At 40.1% G+C, this 22,529-nt stretch overlaps 1 pseudogene; it reads right to left on the reverse strand.

The window, feature by feature from the left end:
* Positions 1-15,370: 15,370 nt before the first annotated feature.
* Positions 15,371-16,167, reverse strand: LOC102834228 (annotated as a pseudogene).
* Positions 16,168-22,529: the final 6,362 nt, after the last annotated feature.

Genomic DNA, 22,529 nt, shown 5'->3' on the forward strand with positions numbered 1-22,529 from the left:
TCTTTATTTCTTTTTCAATTAGTTACATTACCTTTTCTTCATCAGAATTGTTTTCTGATTCTGCATCTTGGTCATTTGTCTGAGCAATTCTCTAATGTTTTTTCATGTCAGCTAAAATTATCTTTTGTATCTTGAGCACTGTGGGTTGTTGTATTTGTGAAAACAGTGTAGTAGTTGGTCCTAGAGGAGAGAAATACCTGAGGGGCTCATGCAATTCAGGGATCTCATGAGGTGTGCGTGGAAGAGATATGATGACAGCAGAGATCCTGGCCCTAGATGGAGTTCCTGTTGGCCTTGGTGTTGTCTACATTCAGGGCACTCAATCATGATCAATTCATAGGACCTTTAATAGAGCTGGTTTCAGTTTAATAGAGCTGGGGCAATGAGGCTGGTTAAATGCTCTGTAGGTTTTGTAGGTCTGGAGCTAAGCCTGCCTGAAACCAGGCACCAAATCACCACACCAAAGCAGCATAGCCAGCCCCTGCCCATGACACGCAGGCACAGCTTCCAACCATGTGGCTCCAAAGTTCCAAAGAGCAGGGTCTACACTGGGGGTGGATGAGGTAGGAGCTGGCTACACTTCTGATCACCAAGGGCACATAGAGAAAAAGAAGAAACAGAACATTTTCTGTCACCCATGCGAATCTGCTCTGCCAGGCCTCCCTTTGCTACTAAAGCTGCTCACAAGATGGTCAAGCTGCATCCCGCCAGTCATTCACCAGTCTCCCTCTTTTGCAGTCCCTGCTTGGTTTCTCTTCCCAGCAAGCACTCCATCCACCTCCATAACCTTTCTTCTGTAGTTCAGAGTGCTAGAATTTTCAGCCGTATCTGTTTTATTTTGTCTTTTATATCTTTGTTGTAGAAAGCCCGTGTAGTGTGTCTGCCTTGTCTGCTATCTTGGTAGAAGTCTCTGAAGTCTTTTTAAAACCAAACAATAGGTTACCTTAATTAGTAAAGAATGCCTGCATTGAACATAGTGCTCTTTGGAAGAATTACTTATGAGTTCAAACTGACAATAGCAACTTGAAAGGTCAGATATGAAACTTACAGGGTAGTTAGTACATGTTAATGGGAAAGAAAAACTCACAGCAGGAGGGCAAGAATGGTTACACAACTTGAAGAATGTAATCAGTGTCACTGAATTATATTTGTAGTCATTGTTGAGCTGGTGTATTATCTGCTGTATATAATTTCAACAGTAATAAAAAAAATTGCAAACAAGTGATGAAAAGTTGCTTTTTTTATTGTGTGCCATAGAGTCAGTTCCTACTCATAGAGTGTCCAAGACTGAAAACCATTACGGGAACAGATTATCTCATCTTGTGAATAAGCGATGAAAAATATAGAGTTAAAATGTTTCAGAAGAAATACCACAAATGTGTTCTAGGGAAATATTTAATAATATGTTAGTTTTGCAGAGTTTATGATGTTTGCAAGTATTTTTCAGCTTTTAAAAATGGTAACTTATATTTCATTTTCTCACTTTTTATACATACATCCTTACACATTTTGCACTTGTAATTGTGCATTCTTTTTATTAAAGAGGTCTCAAAATTGTCTAAGATTCAAGCCCCACAAAACCTGAATCATGCACCTAGATAGATACCACTATCAAAGATAAAGCAAGGTGCTTTACTAATAAAATCCTAAAGTTAGTGCTCTTTCCCAGTATGAAGGATTTATACGCAGTGTAAAATGACTTATCTGGGTTACAGTAAGGTAGAGGATAGAGAATCAGAGAACACCAGAGCAAGATAAGTCAAGATGAGGGATGGAAGACAAAGGAAACATATAGCCTTACCCTGGGGCTGCAGAGGCAGAGACAGGACAGTTTCTTTGGAAAATAGAACACTTGGGGGAATGGGGGAATAATAACAATGACAGCATACCTCACATACTTAATTACTGTACCAGGCACTATTTTAAGCACTCTGTGTACTAACTCTCATTTGATCCTCCCAACAATCTTATCAGATACTTTCCACTGTTGTATTCATTTTGTAAATAAGATACACAGGCAGAGAAATGAAAGATCCCACCTAGGCCACACTGCTCACAAATGGTGGGACTGGAGTTCCCAATCTCGCTAGCTTTAAAGGCTCCTTTCTTAACAACCCACAATACTGCCTTACATTTGTATAGCACCGTGCAGTTTATAAAGCAATTCTACATATAGAATCTCACTTGCAATCTTAATAGCCTTGAAAAAGTTGGCAGGGAAGTTGCTGTTACTCTCATTTTATGGGTGATTAATTGAAATCTAAAATTGCAAAGTGACTTATTCATGATCATCCAGCTAGTAAGTCGTGGTATTAAAATTGAAAGGCAACTCATATGTACGTTATATTATATCATACTGTGCATTAATAAATTTCAACTGTAGTACTTTTCAGTTTCTAAAACACCTTTTTGTACAAAGCTAATTCAACACCTTCTACAACTTTATAAAAAATTGTGTTATTATTATTCTAATATTACTGAAGAGAAATATGAAGTTCAAAAATGATGGAGTGTTTCCACTTGAGCTCTAGTGTTTGGACCCCAAATTCAATTTCCCCTGCACCATGCTGCCACCTTCACACACAGGAATATTCCCCAGTCTGCCTACTGAATCCTGAACACAATTTCTCCTTTCATATGCTAGAGGAACAGAAGACAAAATCAAGAGCACAGGACCTGATATGCATGGCACACTCAGGAAATATTAATTGGATTGATGTGGATGGAGCACAGGGTGGATGAATATCAAGTTGAGAAAATAAATTACAATCAGAGCATGGGGACATTTAGTCCCACAATATAAACACTGCTGTGCAGGGAATGGACATTCATGCACATACAACCTGATCTAGAAACTAGCTGAACAAATGAAAAAAATAAATGCAGGTCATTAGCCACAAACAGTTTGACCTCTCAAAACATTTTGGGAGCTGTTATGAGTGGTCTTCAAGATGGCTCTGTCTCATGGTGACACCATGTACAACAGATAAAATATTGCCTAGTCTTGTGCAATCTTCATGATCATTATTGTGATTTTGTCCATTGTTGTTGTCATTGTGTATTTTTAGTGTCTCTCAGCCTACAGGGCTCATCTTCCAATACTATGTCAGATTATGTTCTGTTGTGATCCATAGGGGTGCCAATGGCTAATTTTTAGAAGTAGATTGTTGTTGTGTGTGACTGAGGAGGTTCTGATTCATAGCAACCCTGCACAGACTAAAATTTCCGAGACTGTAAACCTTTATGGAAGCAGAAAGCCTCATCATGCTCCCACGGATCAGCTGGTAGATTCGAACTGCTGACCTTGTGGTTTGCAGCCCAATTTGTAATCCACTAAGCTACCAGGGCTCCTTTAGAAATAGATTGGTGGTGGTTATGTGCTGTAGAGTTATGACCCTACATACATTTTTAATTCTATAGTTTTCATCGCTTATTTACAAGATGAGATTTTCTGGTTCCATAATGATTTTCAGCCTTGGACACTCTATGAGTAGGAACCAATTCTACGGTACACAATAAAAAAAAAACAAAAAACTTTTCATCACTTGTTTGCAATTTTTTTATTACTGTTGAAATTATATACAGCAGGTAATACACCAGCTCAACAATGACTACAAATATAATTCAGTGACACTGATTACATTCTTCAAGTTGTATAACCATTCTTGCCCTCCTGCTGTGAGTTTTTCTTTCCCATTAACATGTACTAACTACCCTGTAAGTTTCATATCTGACCTTTCAAGTTGCTATTGTCAGTTTGAACTCATAAGTAATTCTTCCAAAGAACACTATGTTCAATGCAGGCATTCTTTACTAATTAAGGTAACCTATTGTGTGGTATGTGCTGACTCAGGCTGTTGTTGTTGTTGTTAAGTGCTGTTGAGTCAATTCTGACCCATAGCAACCCTGTATAGGGTTTCCAAGGATTAGCTGGTGAGCTTGAATCACCAACCTTGCAGTTCAAGTGACTTTGCAGTCTGACGCATTAGCCCACAGCACCACACCAGGACTCATAGTGACCCCATATAGGATTTCCAAAGCTGTAAATCATTACCAGAGCAGAAAACTTCATTTTTCTCCTGTGAAGTGGATGGTATATTTGAACTTCTGATCTTGCAGTTGGAAGCCCAACTCATCATGCCAGGCTCCTTTAGAAACAGATTGCCAGGGCTTTATTCCTTGTCTTCCTTGGTTTAGAATCTCTGCTGACACATGACTAAGATGATTGACTCTGCTAGTATTTGAAATATTGGTGGCATAGCTTTCAGCATTATAGCAACATATAAGCTTCTACAACATGACACATTGATAGATGGTTTGTTTGTAGGGTCTGGGAGTAGTAAGCGTAAAAAAAAGGAAGCAGATAAAAAAGCAACTGCTTAGGAGTATCTATGAAAAAAATAGATAATTAGAATAAATAAATTAATTCAGTGTCACTGTAATTATCAATTCATCTTGATTTCATATTTGAACAAATTTAGACTGAAGAAGTTGGTAGAATTTTTCAATTTTATCAGTACTGGTTTTAGTGGTTGGTATGTAAATTTGAATAATAGTAGTTGTAACTGGTCTCTTCAATTTGTCCTCTTCAATTTGTCATTCCCAGCATAGTAAACAATATGATTATCAGATTCAAAATGGCCAATACCTGTCAGTCCATTCAGAATATCTATCTTTGTGAAGCCCATTCCATTTTTGACAACTTCCAGTTTTCCTAGATTCATACTTCATACATTCCGTGTTCCAAATTGTAATGGATGTTTATAGCTATTACTTTTCATTTTGAGGTGTGCTCCATCAGCAAATGAAGGTCTCAGAAGGTTTGCTCCATTGATGTCAGCACAATCAACTCTACTTTGAGGTGGCAGCTCATATTTTGAGTGCCTTCCAACCTGAAGGGCTCTCCTTCTAGTAAAGATAGACCATATTCTGGTGCTCTTACTATGTTCCATTGCTATTCATAAGGTTTTCAGTGGTTAAACATTCAGAAATAGTCCATCTCTCCTTCCTAGTCTTAGTCTGGAAGCTCAGCTGAAACCTATCCACTGTAGTGTAGCTGGCTTGTTTTTAAAACACCAGTGGCAAACTATGGATAACATTATGGAGAATGAGTATTCCAGAACACTTAATTGTGCTCATGAGGAGTCTGTACACAGACCAAGAAGTCATTAGAATAGAACAAGGGGTCACTAAGTGGTTTACATTTGGGAGAGGTGTGTGCCAAGGTTGTACTGTTTCACCATACTTATTCAATACTGAGGAAATAATCCAAGAAGTTGGATTTTATGAAGAATGTGGCATCAGGATTGGAAGAAGACTCAGTAACAACCTGCAATATACAGATGATACCGCTTGCTTTCTGAAAGCGAAGAGGACTTACATACTGATAAAGGTTAAAAAAAAAAAAACACAGCCTTCATTATGGCTTGCACCTCAATGTAAAAAAACACATATCCTCACCACTGGACCAATAAATAACATCATGATAAATGGAGAAAAGATTGAAGTTGTCAAAGACCTCATTTTGCTTGAATCCACTTTCAACACTCCTGGAAACAGCATGAAAACAATGTATATTATGCACATCTGCTATACAAGACCTCTTTAAAGTGTTGAAGAGCAAACATGTCAGTTTGAGGACTAAGGTGTGCCTGACCCAAGTCTTGATATTTTTGATAGCTTCGTATGCATGTGAATGTTGAATAGTGAATCAGGAAGACCATATAAGAATTGATGCATTTTAGTTATGGCACTGGAGAAGAATATTAAAAGTACCAGGGACTACCAGGAGAATAAACAGCTCTGTGTTGGAAGAAGTACAGCCAGAATGCTCCTGGATAGTGAGACTTCATCTCTCATAACTGGACAAAGTATCAGGATGGACCAATCCCGGGAGAAGGATGTTATACATGGTTAAGTGGAGGGTCAACAAAAAAGAGGAAGACCCCCAAGAAGAAGGATTGGCACAGTGACACAATGGGCTCATGCTTAATAATGAATGTGAAGATGGTTAAAGACCTGGCAATATTTCATTGTGTTGTGCATAAGGTTGTTATGAGTCACTGTGTTTTAGGATCACAGAATCACAAAAAGGACCAATAGGTATGGTGGAGTCCTGGTGTGGCACTGCAGGTTCATGAGCTGGACTGCAAGTTTGGTTTGAACCACAAGGCCAGTGGTTCAAGCTCACCAGTTGATCCTCAGAAACCCTATACAGGATTGCTATGAGTTAGAACTGACTGTTGTTGTGTTGTTGTTAAGTGCCATGGAGTCGGGTCCGACCCATAGCGACCCTGTACAGGGTTTCCGAGGGTGTAAATCTTTACGGGAGTAGAAAGCCTCATCTTTCTCCCGCGGAACGGCTGGTAGTTTCGAACTGCTGAACTTAAGGTTCGCAGCCTGATTCGTAACCACTACGCTACCAGAACTGACTGGACAGCACTTAATAACAACAATAGTTGTGAAACTGTAGGATAAGCACTGGACAGCGAGATCAGTTTGAACTGCAATGTCAGCGATTCCAGTCAACCAGTCACTCCTCAGAAACCCTATGTTGTTGTTGTTGTTAAGTGCTTTTGAGTCGGTTCCGACCCATAGCGACCCTGTACAGGGTTTCCGAGGGTGTAAATCCTTACGGGAGTAGAAAGCCTCACCTTTCTCCCGTGGAGCGACTGGTAGTTTCGAACCGCTGACCTTATGGTTCGCAGCCCGATTCGTAACCACTACGGTACCAGAGCTCTTTATTAGTCAGAACTGACTCAAAGGCAGTTAGCAACAATAGCATAATAATAATCATTGACTGAAAATGGCCCAAAGATCCATGGGCAGGTATGGGGTAGGTATGGGGAGGGGGAATCCTGTTTTTGGAATGTTTTCTGTTTAAAGGTTGCCTAGTGGTTGAGCCATATTATGGTTCTTTCAGTGGTAATTCAAAAGTTGGAGAATTTTCTTTCCTCCAGCTGTTGATTAGATTAACATTTCTTAATCTCAATAGTAGTGCAGATACCAATAACAACAATAATAATAGTTGTCTTTTTTATTTGGTGGCTATTTCAAATGATGTTATTTTCATGATTTTCTTTACAGAGTTTTCTTTGTTAGTGTAGTGGACTCTAATTTTTGTATGTTGATGTATACTGCCACGTTGTTGAGTGCTTCTATTACTTCCAATAGTTTCTTTGTTGAGTCGCTGGGATTTATATACACAGAATCGTATCGCCTGCAAATAGAGATAGTCTTAATTCTTTCTTGCCTGTTTGGATGTCTTTTCTTTTCCTTTCTTGCCTATATCCCTCTGGCTGGGATTAGCAATACAGTATTGAATACTAGTGATATAAAGGTTTATCTGGGTTCAGCTTGTAAGTAGAATTTTTTTCAGTCTCTGTGGTACAGTGAATTATCTAATGTCTCTCCTAGCCATAATCTTTAACTCTCACTAAACAAAGTTTTTTGCCCTGCTGGGTCATGGTAAGTGAAAGTGGGAGAAGATACTGATAGAATGACATAATTCAGTTAACAAAGCTATTTTTAATCGTAAGAACTTGAAACTTTAGCATGAGTCTAAAGTGAACCATAGGAGCTCTGGTAGCGTAGTGGTTCCGAATCGAGCTGTGAACTGCAAGGTCAGCAGTTTGAAACTACCAGCTGTTCCGCAGGCGAAAGATGCTCCCGTAAAGATTTACAGCCTCAGAAACCCTGTACTGGGTCCCTATGAGTCTGAATCGACTCCACGGCATATAAGAACAATAACAAAGTGAACCATCTCAGAAGCAGGAGGAGGGAATCTCTCTACCAGCAAAGAAGAGCCACAAGTGAAGTGCTTTCTTTGAAACTCAATATCCATGTATACTGAACCTCCTTGATTCGGGAACAGAAAAATGCAACACCAAAGGGGTGGCAGGGAGCAGCAGAACTAGAATCAAGAACTAGAGTGAAACAGTGGTGGATTTCCCAGCCCATGGAGCAAGTAAAGCTGAGTGACTTTGGGCAGGAGGCTTGCTTACAGAATGAAGTACCTCCAGGCACTTAATTGGGGATCCAGATTTGCTGACCCACAGAGCTAAAGCTGAGAGTCTTCAGGCTTCGGCTTATGGTGGAGTGCTGTGAACTCTAGGCTTTTATCAGTAGCCTAAAGGAATTTTGTTAACATTATCTGGGCAAAGAGAGGCTTGCCCGTGGATGCAGCTGAGAAGGAGCTGTCCTGACTGAAGAACTGTGCCCTGAACATTTTCTGGTCCTGCATTGTAACTATTAACGTCCCTAATAAATTCCATAATTGTGAGTACTGTCTCTTGAGTTCTGTGTGGTCATTGCAATGAATTATGAAACTCAGATGAACATAGTAGAGAGTGTTATGGGAGGAATGGTTTAGTATCTTTTTTTGGAGTCTCTGATGTGAAAAATTTGGCCATGAAATTTGAATATATGCTCTTAATTATACTGAGTAATCTCCCTCCTATTCTTATTTTGCAGATTCTTTTTATCAAGAATGGTGTCAAATTTTGCCAGTGTTTTTCTGCATCAATCAATATGACCATGTGATTGTTTTCCCCCTCTGTTTTATTTATGTGATGGATTATGTTGTTCGCTTTTCAAAAGTTGAGCCATTCTAGTACACATGATAATCTCCCATAGTCATGATGTATTTGTTTTGATATGTTGTTGGATTTTAGGATTTTGTTGAGAATTTTTATATTTATGTTCATCAAGGATTGTTGTTGTTAAGTGCTGCCAACTTGCTTCCAACCCATCGTGACCCTGTATAAGGTTCCTGAGGAGCAGCTGGTGAGCTTGAACAGCCAATCTGTGCTTCAAACCAACTTTGCAGCCCAGTGCATTAACCCACAATGCCACACCAGGACTCATGAAGGACATTGGTCTATAATTTTCTTTTTTAGTGATGTATTTTCCGGGTTTTGGTATCAGGGAGTGTTCCATCCTCTTCTATGTTCTGGAATAATTTGACTGGAATTAGTGTCAATTCTTTTCTGAATGTTTGGTAGAATTTTCCAGTGAAGCTGTCTGGACCAGAACTAATTTGGTCAGGCGTGGGGAACACTTTTCTGATAATTCAGATTCTTCTTATATGATTTGTCTCTTCAAGTTTTGTACCTTGAATTGTGCTAGTTGGAGTAAGCACAATTTCTAGAACATTTGTCCTAGAAATTTGCCTATTTCTTCTAGGTTTTCAAACATGTTAGAATACAGTTCTTCATGGTATTCTGTTATTCTGTTTTTATTTCAGGTGTTTCTGTTGTGAAGTTACCTATTTCATTTCTTATTCATGTTTGCACATTCCTTTTGTCCACTGTTAAATTTCCAGTGGTTTGTCAATTTTATTAATCTTATCAATGAACCAACTTCTAGCATTTTTTTCTCTTTTTCCTTTACTTTATTGGAAACTTTATTATTTCCTGCTTTGGGTGACTTTAAACTGCTAGCTGTTTTTCTAATTGTTAAAAATACAGAGCATGGTATTATTTGGTTCTTTCTTCCATTTATTTTACTAGTGCGTTTATTGATATAAATTGTCCTCTGAGCACTCTTGTTATGTGTCACACAGATTTTGGCATATTACATTTTCAATCTTGTTTGATTTAGGGTTATTTTTCATATCCTTATCTATTTCTTCTTTACCCAGTCATTTTTAAGCAGGGTATCATTCATTTTTCATATATTTGATTTTTTTTCTTTATCTTCCTATCGTTGATTTCTGATTTTATGATGTTGTCATCTAAGAAGTTGTTTTGTAGCATTTCCATGTTTTTAAATTTATTGAGGCTTGCTTTCTTGCCTAACTCATGGTCCATTCTGAAGAACAGTTCATGTACACTGGAAAAGAATGTATATCGTGCTGTTGTTGAGTGGGGTGTTCTGTATATGTCTACGGGATCCAGTTGGTTGCTTGTGTTGTTTAGATCATCTGGATCTTTGTTGAATTATTCTCCAATTATCTTGTCCTCCATTGAAAGTGGTGTATTGAAATCTACTTATAACTATAATTGTAGAGTTATATATGTCTCTTTACAATTATGTTAAAATTTGATTAATGCATTTTGGGGTTCTTTTATTGGGGGCACAGATGTTTATTATGGCTATGTACTTGAGTTGCATTGACTCTTTCATCAGTATATAATGTTCTTCCTTGTCTCTTTAGTTGGCTTATGCGTTAATGTTTATTTTAGCATAAAGTAATATTGTCACTCCTGTTCTTTTTTGATTTCCATTTACTTAATATATTTTTCTAATCTTTGAATTTTACTTTATTTTTGTATTTGTGTCTAAGGTATGTCTGTCATAGACAGTATATTGATGGGTTGGTCCTGTTTGCTTATCTAATTGGCTACTCTCTTTCTCTAGACTGGTGTATTTAATCCATTTACAATATCAATAAATATGAATTTAATGCTGTCATTTTGCTATGTGTGTGGTGCTGATTGCTTCTTAGTTCCACATATTATTTTGTGCTGAGCTCACTTTGTTTATGAATTTTCTTTTCATCTCCTTCATTGCTTTAGTGTTTAGTGAATCTTTATGAATTTCTTCTCTTTTTTCATTTTCTTTTAAGTTTTCTTTGAGGTTACCCTCTAATTCATAATTATATTCTCAAATTTAAGACATCCATTCTATCTTGATATAATTTTGACTTCTCCATTTGGAAATTCTGTAACTATACCATTTATTTAATTTTCTTGTTTTTAGTTGTTGCTTATAAACTGATGATTCTAGTTCCTTATGACAAGTTTTGTAGGTTTATTTTGTATTTGATACATCTATATCTATGTTGATTTCAATGTGATGTTGTCAAATATCATACGTCATGTGTCAGGTTGTTGTCTGCCGTTGTTGATTCTCTGTCCAAAGGACTCCCATTAGAATTTCTAATAGCTTTGATCTGGTTTCACCAAACTTCTTTTATTTATATTTATCTGGAAATGGCCTTATTGCACTATTACGTTTTAAAAACAATTTTGCTGAATATAAAATTCTTGTTTGGCTTTTTTTCTTTCTTTCAAGGTTTTGTAAGTACTATTGCATTTTGCCTGCATGGGTTCTGCCAAGAAATCAGAAAGTCTTGTTGCTTCTGCTTTGTAGGAAAATTTTTGTTTTCCAGATCTGCTTTCAGGATTAATTCTTTGGTTTTGGTTTGAGAAAGTTTTGATTATGATATGTCTTAGTAATTTTATTTTGATGGTTCTGTAAGATAAACACTGGACTGCTAACCACAAGGTTGGCTGTTCAAACCCATCAGCCACTCCTTAGAAATCCTATGAGTCAGAACTGACTCGATGGCACTAAACAAACACCAATAACAACATCCTATGTGGGATTCTTTGAGCTTTTTGAATACATACCTTCTCATCTTTCATGATACTAGGGACATTTTCTTCCTTCAAATAAAAGATTAACAGGGAAGAAAGTGAGAAAAGAGGAAAGAAATAAGAAAAACCATAGAAAGAGGCTTAGGGGAACCTGCAAGCAATAACACAACATCCACTCCATGAGAGTGCACACTCTAAAATGAATAGGCAGTGGATGTGGACGCTGTTGACCATGGAGGTGGTGAAGGCAGGTGTTGCAGCCATTGGATATGGAAGGCTCTGGGACATCCATTTTGTGGGATGATATACCTCTGACTCCAGAGATGGTCAGGTGGAAGCAAGCATTGCTAATCAGGAAGTTGGTGAGGGTAAGGAGCCTGTTCCACTGGAGGCAGACTATGGAGGCAAAGGAATTTGGTGTTCTGCACTCACGGAGGTGGTGGGGGATGAGCCCTACTGACGGAAGAGGTAGCAGAGATGCTGTGCCCTTTGAGGGAGCATGGGCCACCAACCACAGATAGCAGAATATGCAGAGTGTCTTAGGCTGCGTTCCCCAAAGAAGTAAAACCAGTGAAGTGTATATATGTATATATAAAGAGAAATTTATATCAAGGAAATGGCTCACACTGTTATAGAGGTGGTCAGACCCAAGTCCGTGGATTAGATGTCAGGATGGAGGCTTCTGATTCAAAAGGCTGCAGGGCTGTTGAACTAAGATTGTCAGGTCAGACAGAAGAGACGTAGGCATGTCCAGTATGGAAGAAAGAAAACAATACTAACAATGTCCAAGATCGGCAGACAACTGCTCAAGTCTAAAGAACGGGAGGTCGGAGGACAAGTCAGATGCAAGTTCCTACCCAACAGAGAACAAGCAAGCTTTGCCTGAGTGTCTAATATACCGGAAGGGTCTGCACAGTTCTGTCCACAGTTAATACTTCTGGAGTTTGTGTTAATGACAAAATATTTAATAATAAAGACGTCTTCAAAAGTCAGGCGAGGGCATCATGGGAAATAACTTGCTCTCTCCTTCCCAAGCCTGTGTATTTCACTAAAATATGTATGACAACATTTTCATATTATTATATTACAGTATTCTTAATTACATAATTCAACATTTTCAAGGGTGTTTGGAAGAAATTTATTTGTTTCATTGGCTGGTATTTGAAACAAGTTGAGAATTAAATTTTAAAAACATGAGAGAAATTAGTAGTAAAAGAGACTGATTGAAGGGCTGACTTGAACCTACTGAGCTGCTCATCCCAGACTGCCCCACCACAGCCCTGTCCAAGGATGTCTTCACTGGTTGGCCCCCACTTGTCTCTTCTTTTCAGCCTGGTCAGCAAGGGACAGTCAGAGCAGCCAGTCACTGAAATAAGTCTGCTTTTGGTAGCTTTCCTCCCCACCTTCCCACCCTGTTGTTGTTTGTGATTTTTGACATACATTTTGTAGATTGCTTGTTTTCAAGGCTCTGTTGAATGCGTACTGGCTCAGGCTGATTGCAATCATGCTGATTGGGAGACTCAGTCACAGGCTGTGAAAGTTCTGCTGCTTGACAGCGCTGCCTGTTGGTCTTACTATACTCTGGCTCCCTGCCCTGCAAACTTTCCTCTTCCCAGCTGTTTCCCTTGAATTTCTTCCCACCTGACTATGTGGGGTGGAATGATAGATAGTCAGTATATGTTTCCCTTCTCCCCTCTGCATGTGTGCTGAGATCAGGGAACCACAGCCTGGGAGAAAAACTAGAAGGCACTAGCATAGAAACAAGGGTAGGCAGGGGGCAGGGGGCTGCTGGATCAGCCCCACAAACTGTGACAAACATTCAAGCCTCAAAGCTCCTGCTATGGTAGACATTTTCTCTCAGCCCAGCAAGGCCCCAGATTAAAGCCAGCTTCAGATTCTTACTACACATCAACACAACCCTCAGCAATGAATGTGCAAAGTGTTGCATTTGATTTCTCAGGTGAGATTGGATGATTTTTCTGGGAAATAAAGGAATGTTGGAAGGAGAGAAAAGAATCAATATATCAAAATGGATGCTCAGCATTTGTAAAGTGGTTGCCAAAAATCAGAATTTCTTTCAAAATCAGGGAGAGACAGCGTGAGATGTTTGGCTGAGTTTGAAATTGAGCTCATTAGGATTAAGGGGAAATTAACATCTGTGGAAGCAAGAGAATGGTCTTTGACCACATGTTCAGCATAACTCGTCTCTGAGGACCTTCTGGGAGTAGTGCCCATCGTAAGGCTAAAAAGAGAAGGCGTCTTGGGGCCCATTCTGTTATGGGATTTAGGAATTCTTGACTGAGATGACCCAGGCAATGGCTTTTACATCTCCCCGAACCAAAAGGAAGCTTTTAAGATTGTGTTTGCAGCCAGCTGGGCTTCAACCTTAGAGGAGACGCCTCTAGGGAATCTGCAGCATAGCATGAGCATTTTCATGTGCCATCATGAGTACATGGTGCATAGCAGGTACCCTGTACAGTTGGAAAAGGACTCACCTGAGGACAACATTGGAATCCCTGGCTGCAGACAGAGCAGGGATCAAATCCTGGGTAGGCCAGGGATTGACCCAACTGAGTCTAAGTGTCAGATGTGATGGTGTCTGGTCACAGACACAATGCAGTCCCTTCATTACTTACCTGGAGGGACTGTGGGAAGCTCCTGAGAGTCACACACCCAGTGGATCTAGAAGAGCAAAATCCTTTCCCTGAAGGAATTTAGACTCCCCGTCATCATAACATTGTTTGGGATAATTTTCTTTTGTTCTAGTTCATTAATACATTCAATAAAATGTCAATAACATGGACATAAACACCAAATTGGGGGGTGGCTGCTAACATCTGGTGATCCAGCCCAGCAGACAAACACCCCTTCTCTCTGACGCTGCCAGTTAAAGCCAGGTAGTGTTAGCATCCTTCATATGGGTGGAATAAATAATGAAATCAACCTTAGGAAAGATCAAAAGGTCCACAAAATCCTTTTCTCCCAGATGGAGGTGGGATTAGCTGTGACTGAATTCTCTGATCAATAGCTCAGAAATGGGGCTTTGCTTGACATTGAGGCTGCTCAGATGGTGGAACAGAAACTTGTCTCTATTTAGAATACTCTGTTTGAGGGGAAAGCTTCCTAAGTCCACCTTTCCTCCATGACAGACTGTAGGTCACCCAGAGATTGATACTGCCAAAGGTCTTTCCTGAGAGCCTTCCCTATTGTGATCCAGAGAGACTCTGTGTGGATTTGTGCTGAGCAACCACATATAAAATGTGCAGGTGGACAGATACACTATTGAATAGGGTTAGGAGTTTTGTCTCTGGAGTCAGACAGATCTAAATGTAAATCCTGGTTCCATCCACATGTTAGTCCTGTGACTTCAGATAGAACTGAGCTTCAGTTTCCACATTTTGTGGAAATAATGATTGCCCCTCTATCCATCTATGCTGTATACAGAGACAACTGTATGCACCTTAAAAATCCAAGCAATGATACATTTCCTTGGAAAAGGTACTTCACCCAGAGCTATCAACCACTCCATGGGTGCTACATGCATTCAGTATGATAGAGTTGGACACACAGCACATGCACCCAGTGTTGGCAAAGTAAAAGCCACTTTTTATCTAGAGACAGCAAATGGTAAATGATAGGAATAAATTACTTACAGTGAAACGGTCCTTGAGTGCCAAATAAAACTTACTCTGTAGAAGAGGAACCTGCTTACATCTCAAAGGGGGAACCCTAGCTTACCCTTCCCCCCAATTTTTTACATCCAAATGTATGTCCCTCAACAGGTGAAATGTGGTTCTGGTGGAATGCTATGATAACAGCACTGCTGCCTCTAGGTCCTATTGTGCTGGGCTGGGGCCTAAATCCCTGATATCTACATGAGACCAGCCTCCTTTTCTCACCTATCATTTTGTGAGACTTACAAACCCAGGACCAGAAAGACATATACAAGATGGCTTCAAAAAGTTTGCAGGAAAATTCTGTTATCTTTTTTTATTGTTACTATTTTCACAAATAAGATCTTTTATTTGTCATCATTAAAAATCTGAATTCTAAACAGATTCTTGAACCAGTGGCTCATAGCCATCAGCTCATTCAACTTTAACACCTGTCTCATCTCCAGTAGCTTTTCCAGAACTACTGCCTTCACCATGAAGCTCCAAGAGTTTTCCCAACTCAAATTTGGGCTTCTTCAGGCATTTTTACTTTCCTAACAAACACATCATGGAGAGGGTAAATAGACTGGCAAGCCTTCTCTATGTCTTTTCCAATGCTGTCTGGAATCAGTTTATTGACCACTTCTTTCAAGTCATTTGTCTGCACCTCTCTGGTCATGATTTCCATCATTTTCTCTGGATTTGATCCACCTGTTGGTGCTGAACATAAGATGTCTTCTGAATCTGGTTGTTGTGTTGTTTTTTTAGTAAAACCAGCACAGAACAGGTGAAGCAAATAACCATCTGTAGTCTTGACATCAACATGAGCTTCAATCATGGTCTGCCATTTTGACCATGGAGCACATTTTGTCACAGGTAAGATCCATGCCATGGAAGCTGGTCAGGCAGTTTTTGCCCTGAACTTCCTTAGTAATTAGCTTGAATTTTCGAAATGCAACTTCATCGTTCTGCAGATCAGCAAGACTCACTTCATAAACATGACCCCTGAGGCCATCAGCTACAATTTTGGTTCCTTGAGTCCTTATGACTAGCATTCTCCTAATACTTCTTATATTGAACATAGCTGGTACCTTCACATTATACCAATCTTTTTTAGAAAATGGATCAACCACTTTCTTCATGACTCCTTTTGTGCCACCTTTTGTAAGGCACTTGGTCTTGCCAACCACCATGGTGCTGCTCAGAGAACCCAAATTCCATTATCTTTTATTTTTTTTAATGTTTTATTGTGAATTATGTGATCGTTTACATGGGAAAACATAAGTTTTAAATTCATCCTATTGTATATTGTTTCATTGCCATGGTTACAATCCCATCCATGTATCATCAACCAACCAAAGGATATACCCTACAATCCTGCCCCCACCCCCACCCCCCCGCCGGTCATCAGCACATAGCTCCTCTCCCTCTCTGTGTCTAAAGTCCCCAGCTGCTCCATCTCTCCATGTCATCGTCTCTACCTCCATCTCAGGCATCACTGCTTCTCTGGGTAGGGTCCCACTCTCTGTTCTTCTCCCTTGATGGTCCCAGGGACCTCCACTCCTAGACTCAAAAGTTAATCACTCCCCTCCTTGCTACAAAATGTCTACCTTTACATTTCCAACCCTCACAATCAGTCTTGATAACAATTATTCACTATTGTATCACAAGAGATCCATTCGCATTTCATTTCATCAGCCCCGCCTAGACAGATTGGATACTGCTCAGTGGACATTCTGCCTTCCTCCACGCCTTCTAGATCTAGGTTCCCTCTTGAAAGCTTGCAAGCCAGGCACTTCTTGCCTTTGTAGCCGCCCCCCCCCCGAAGCCAATGTCCAAGTTGCCCATCCCTGTCTATTCTGTGTATGGAGGGGGTGGGAATGATCCTTGCTGTAAAGATTTGTACCCTCTTTTGAGCTACTGCATCCATAGGTGTAGGTCAAGTTCATCAAATTATATCAGATTACTCTTTTTTTTCCTTTTCTTTCTTCTTCTAGTCGAGTTCTGATCATCCAGCCATTGAAGCCAGGTTAAGTGGGTATTACCTGCAAGTGTGGGTGTTCTTGTGCATATGCCCTCTCTTCTTATCAGCTGGACGCTTCACTCTCCACTCTAGTCCTCTGTGAATATGTCACTGACTCTGAAACCAAAAGTCCCCCAGTCTTGCCACACTGCTGGCCAATCAGGTTTCCACCCGGGTTCACAGGAGTCTATTGAACGTTGTAGGGCTTAGCTTACAGCTTCATAGCTAGTTTTCCATCACTTCCCCTTATAGGTGACGAATGTGGTTTCCAATCAGAGCGTGTATTCCCATTTAGTCTCATTCTTGGAAGTGGGTTTGCTCTGAGGGGATCCAGCCACTTGCCTTGATGTCTCCTAGGCAAGCAACTTGCTTATTCTTGTAGTAACAGTAGGTCTGTCTATATTGTTTTGTATTTTTCCCTGTCAGTCTTTCTTTCAAGAAATATCTTCTGTTCTTCTAGCCACTCCAGGCTGGTCTGCTCATCCTTTCTAGTGGAAATTTCCCATCTCAGAAGATTCTGGATGTGGTTCAGGATTCCACCCATAGTCTTATGTAATGCAGAGGCTCCTCAGGAAGCCTCCTTCACTGGGCACGTTGTAGCCCCATTTTAGGTATTGAATCTATTTTTCCACAGACTTTTTGTATAAGAAAAAACGTTGTGTAAGAAAAGCCCATTGCATTTCTACTATCCACCCACTAGGTTTACTTGAAAGACTAATATGCCTAAGTGGGCACATTACTGGGCACATGGTTATTATTTATCAAATGCTTGCTAAATTTTTGAAACAGCATGAGTTGTTTTCTACTGTTATTTTATTAATTCTGCTGTTATTTCTCTTATGGTTATTATAAGACCCTCTAAGTCCTGGACTTGTCTCTTACCTCTGTCCTAGGGCCATGACCTTTTCCACATTAAAAAACAAAACAAAAACAGCCAGTCATTGCCCATTACATCTGCGCTTTCCCTAGGGTTTTGTTTCATTGAAAATGCTAATTCCCAGAGCCTGCCTCCACAACTCAAATTTGCATATGCATGAGTGCTCATCCCTATTCTAGGGAGGTGGCTTCTGTGCTGAGCAGTCTGAAAGGGGACTCTGTTGGAAAGACCAGCAAAGCTGAGAGCTGATAGAGCTGTCTGAAAGGTGGGGGAAGGGTAGCTACTTGCTTAGCTCCTCAGTGGATTGACCTCCTTTATCCTTCTTGTTCTTCTTTGGAGGCACCTGCTGGTAAGCAGGAGGTGGCTGGCTCATGTCACTGGGACTTCTGCCAGTCATAACTTTCCAGAGTCCATCTAGGCAGGAGGTATGACCTGTGAACTCTGTGATGACAGAGACTGCTGCTGGTTCTGTGTAACCTTGGGTCCAGGGAACCTTGACTGTGTGCCCCAGAACATTCCATTCCATCATTTTTGATGTACAGTCTGCAGTTCAGTCAAACTGAAATAAAGCATGATGGTTACTCCAATCATGTAGCCCTAGGAGACATTCTGGTCACTAAACAGGTGCCCATGATTAGGTAGGAAAATGTCTGGTAACATGGATTAGAGGGTTTTACATGCTCTTTTATGAGTGAGTGAACGTTAGACAAAACAGGCTCGGGTGTGTCTTCGTTATCTAGTACACTTGGATATCTATCACAGACACTTCACAAGCAGATGCTTTGAGAAACAAATTCATTTTCTCACAGTTTGGGAGGCTAGACGTCCAAATGAAGGTCAACTAGCTCTAGTCAGCTGTCTGTCTGTCAGCTCTGGGGGAAGGCCCTTGGCTCCTTTTAATATCTGTGGGCCTGAAATCCCTTGGAGATCTCCATGTGTCTTGGCATCAATCTTCCCCTGGGTCTAGGAGGCTCTCAGCACTGGGACCTAGTTTCAAATGACACACTCTGCTCCTGGCTCTTCTATTCTTGGTGGTAGTCAGGTCTGTTTTCCTCTGCTTGCTTCTTTTTCCTTTTATCTATTGTAATATAAAGGTGATACATTCCACACCCAAGGGAAACTCCTGTTATATTATATCAGGACTTGACTTGAGTCAGAGCTTACATGTTACCCTAATCACAGTAGATTGGCTGATCACATCAGAGCACATCATGAGGTATGATTACATCATTACATAACTGACCAACCATTGAACATTGTGGCCCAGTCAAGTTGACTCAGATTTTTGAGTGTTGTGCTAGACAAATAAAAAGGGAGACACAATTCAGTCAATAACATAGTCCCATATACATGGGTTCAGATGAACTCAGATGATATCTTTGTTACCCAATATCCAAGGATCCCAAGTACTTTTCTACTTTGAACTTCAGTTCCCTAAACTTCAAAATGAGTTTCATGACAACTGCTTTAGAGACTTAGGATGATTTGAAATAGGTAAAGTACCTTGATGTCTTTCATTGCTACTAGGACCACCAAAATCCAAAGAACCCTAGTGTCACATTGGTTAACTACTCAGTTGCTCACTGAGTGAAATTCACCAGCAGAACTAGTGATCTGCTCTTGTAATAGCTACAGCCTAGTAAACCCCATGGGACATTTCCATTCTGTACAATCGGGTCACTCTAAGTTGGAATCAACAGATGATATGCAGGAAAAATAACACATCAGATCCATTAAGTTCCCATCATTTCCATTGTTGCCAGACAATCCAAGTCCCTCTAGTCTCTCACCAGAACCACCTCTATAGCCTCTTGAACATATTGCCATATTTCACATTTACTCCTCTCTGATCTATTTTTTACATTATAACTGGATTGTCATTTTAAAATCACCAATTGGATCATACCACTCTCCTACTTTAAACTTTAAAATATCTATGCTTCTTGTGAAAATGAATTGCAAATCCCTAACTTGCCATGTGTACTCTCTCCGTCTCTCACACACACAATCTCCCTTTCTCACAGATATCTAACTATAGCAATTGTTTCTGCTTTGTTGCTGTGGGTTAATGTGCCAGACTGCAAAGATGTTTGAACTGCAAGGTCAGCAGTTCAAGCTTACCAGCTTCTCCTCAGAAACCCTATACAGGATTGCTATGGGTGGGAACCAACTTAACAACAACAACAAATCCTTTCTGTATTGTTGTTGTTACTGTTAAGTACCATGAGTTGTTTTTGACTCACAGTGATCCTGTATAGGGTTTCTGTGCAATGGCTAGTGAGTTTGAACTGCAAGATCGACCTTACAGTTCAATGCTTATCCTACAGCACCACACCAAGACTCCTACTTCTGCATGGTTGTTGTGTTGTTGTTATTAAGTGATGTTAAGTCAGTTCCAACTCATAGCAATCCTGTATAGTGTTTCCCAGGGGCAGCTGGTGGATTAAACAACCAACCTTGTAGTTAGCACTCTGTGCTTATCCTATAGCTTATCCATACCAGGATACTTCTGCATTAGGGGGCAAAAAATCTCTTGAGCCCCTCCAAACCAGGTGAGGTTCCCCTACTCCCCTGGAATTAAAATGCTCTAAGAGTACATTTGTGCATTTGAGATATACTTGTACATTTATGATGTATATATTTGTACTCTTTTATTTGTCTTTTATTATTTTGTGAATTACTTGCCACTCTTTCTGAAAATACTGCTGATGAAACCAGATGGAACCACCAGGTGATGTGTGTTCTGGCACAAAGCAAGGATCAGAAAGGACTAAGAGCCACTGGAATTGGTGGCACTGGCACTGAAGAACCACTGGAAAGGCAGCAAGCACCATGCTCCGCTCACAGCCATGCCTGGAGATGCCAGCCTAGCTATCAGTTAGCACACACTTCCTGAGATTTGCTCCCTGTCATCATAGGGTTCACTGACGATAGTTCCAAATGTCACAGTCCTGGCAGCAGCTCTGCTCACTCAATAGTGTGGTGCAGATGGAGAGAGAACAGACCCTCACAAACTCATGAAGTATGTAGACTCTTGCTGAATGAGGTGCTATACTTTCTCTCTCTTTGGTCAAGTTGAACATTTTGTTGCCACAGGAAAACCTGTGCAGATAGGGGTGATTGCCTCTACTTCAGATTTCCACCACCTAGGATTCACTGGGGAGTATAGGATAAATACTGGACCACTAACACAAAGGTTGGTGGTTCAAGCTCACCAACTTTTCCTCGGAAACCATAATAGAATCACTATGAGTCAGAATTGACTTGATGGTACTTAACAACTTAACAGGAATCATTGTGAGCCTGGTGGCTCTGTAGGAAAAGCACTGTAGTTTGCACCACAAGTTGATTGTATGAGCCTCCTAGCAACTCCACAGCAGAAAGATAATGTTTTCTGCTCCCAAAGATTTACATCCGCAGAAACCCTGTAATACAAAGTCTTTATCAGTTGGAACCAACTTAATGGCACTTAACAACAACAATAACAACAAAGAATTATTAGAATTGTGTGCAGAGAAAAAGGAAGAGACTGAGGTTGATTCCTGGGAATTGTAGGACATAGAGGTTAGGAAGAAGAGCAGACACCAGAAAACGAGTCTGGGAAAGGGAAAGAAACTGAATCAGGAGATCCTACTATGAGAAAGGCAAAATACAAAAGCAGTGAGTGATCGTGCTCACGCAAACCATTGAACTTGAGTGCCTGGAAGTACTTCATTTCCTCTTCCAAGCTTTATTTTGTTTTTGATGTCATTCTTCATCTTCTCACAGACTTGACATTTGTTTGTTTCTTCGTTGCGGTCATTTTTTGTTTTCTCCACTGGAGCTTCATACGGGCAGGCATTTCTGTCTGTGTTATGTATTTAGACATGAATCCTTGGCAGTCAGGGTCTGGCACATCACAGATGCTTAATACAATTTTTGTTGAATTAATTTGATGGATGACTGAGATTGAATAAGATGAGGACTGAGGATTGACCACTGGCATTGGCAGGATAAAATTCATTGATATTCATGACCAGAGAGATTTTGATTCTGTTCAGTAGAAAATGGAAGAAGATCAAGAGCAGACCAAAGCATACACCTTTTTTGTTTTTTTTTTCAGAAAGCTCTGGTAAGTTGATGTGTTGAGGAGAAGAGAAGTAAGAATGCTGGTTAGCTGACATTTCTTTGGTTTCATGTGGAAACAAATAAAGAACCTTTACTTGAGGAGTTTGGGTTCTGACAGGGATTAGCCAGTAAAGATGGAAAAATTGAAGATGATAAATAAAAAAGGGGGATGAATGAAGGTAGGAGCAGAATCTTGATCAGAGGAAGCTAGGGGAATATATATGAAATCCTGAACACTGAAAAAGTGTTGTCTTGAGGTAGAAGGAGGCTCATTCAGGAAAAATAGGAGGGAAGGCAAATCTATGGGTAGAACAAATATGTGTTGTTTGGCTTGGGAAGGAATGATGAAGTGTTATAGTTTTCTTCTGTTAGTGTCAGTTTATCATAAGGTAAAAAGTGAAGTCATTACCAGAGGAGGAAAGGAATGAGGTTTGGAGACTTAAAAAGAAAGCAGAAGGTATTAAGATGGCTCTCTCTGGAGGGAAGGAAATAATATTTACTGGGAAAGTATGGTAGAATCATTGGCCACTTTTAGACCCACTTGATAT

This window comes from Chrysochloris asiatica, unplaced genomic scaffold (assembly GCF_000296735.1).
Source record: "Chrysochloris asiatica unplaced genomic scaffold, ChrAsi1.0 scaffold00158, whole genome shotgun sequence".
Lineage (NCBI taxonomy): Eukaryota > Metazoa > Chordata > Mammalia > Afrosoricida > Chrysochloridae > Chrysochloris > Chrysochloris asiatica.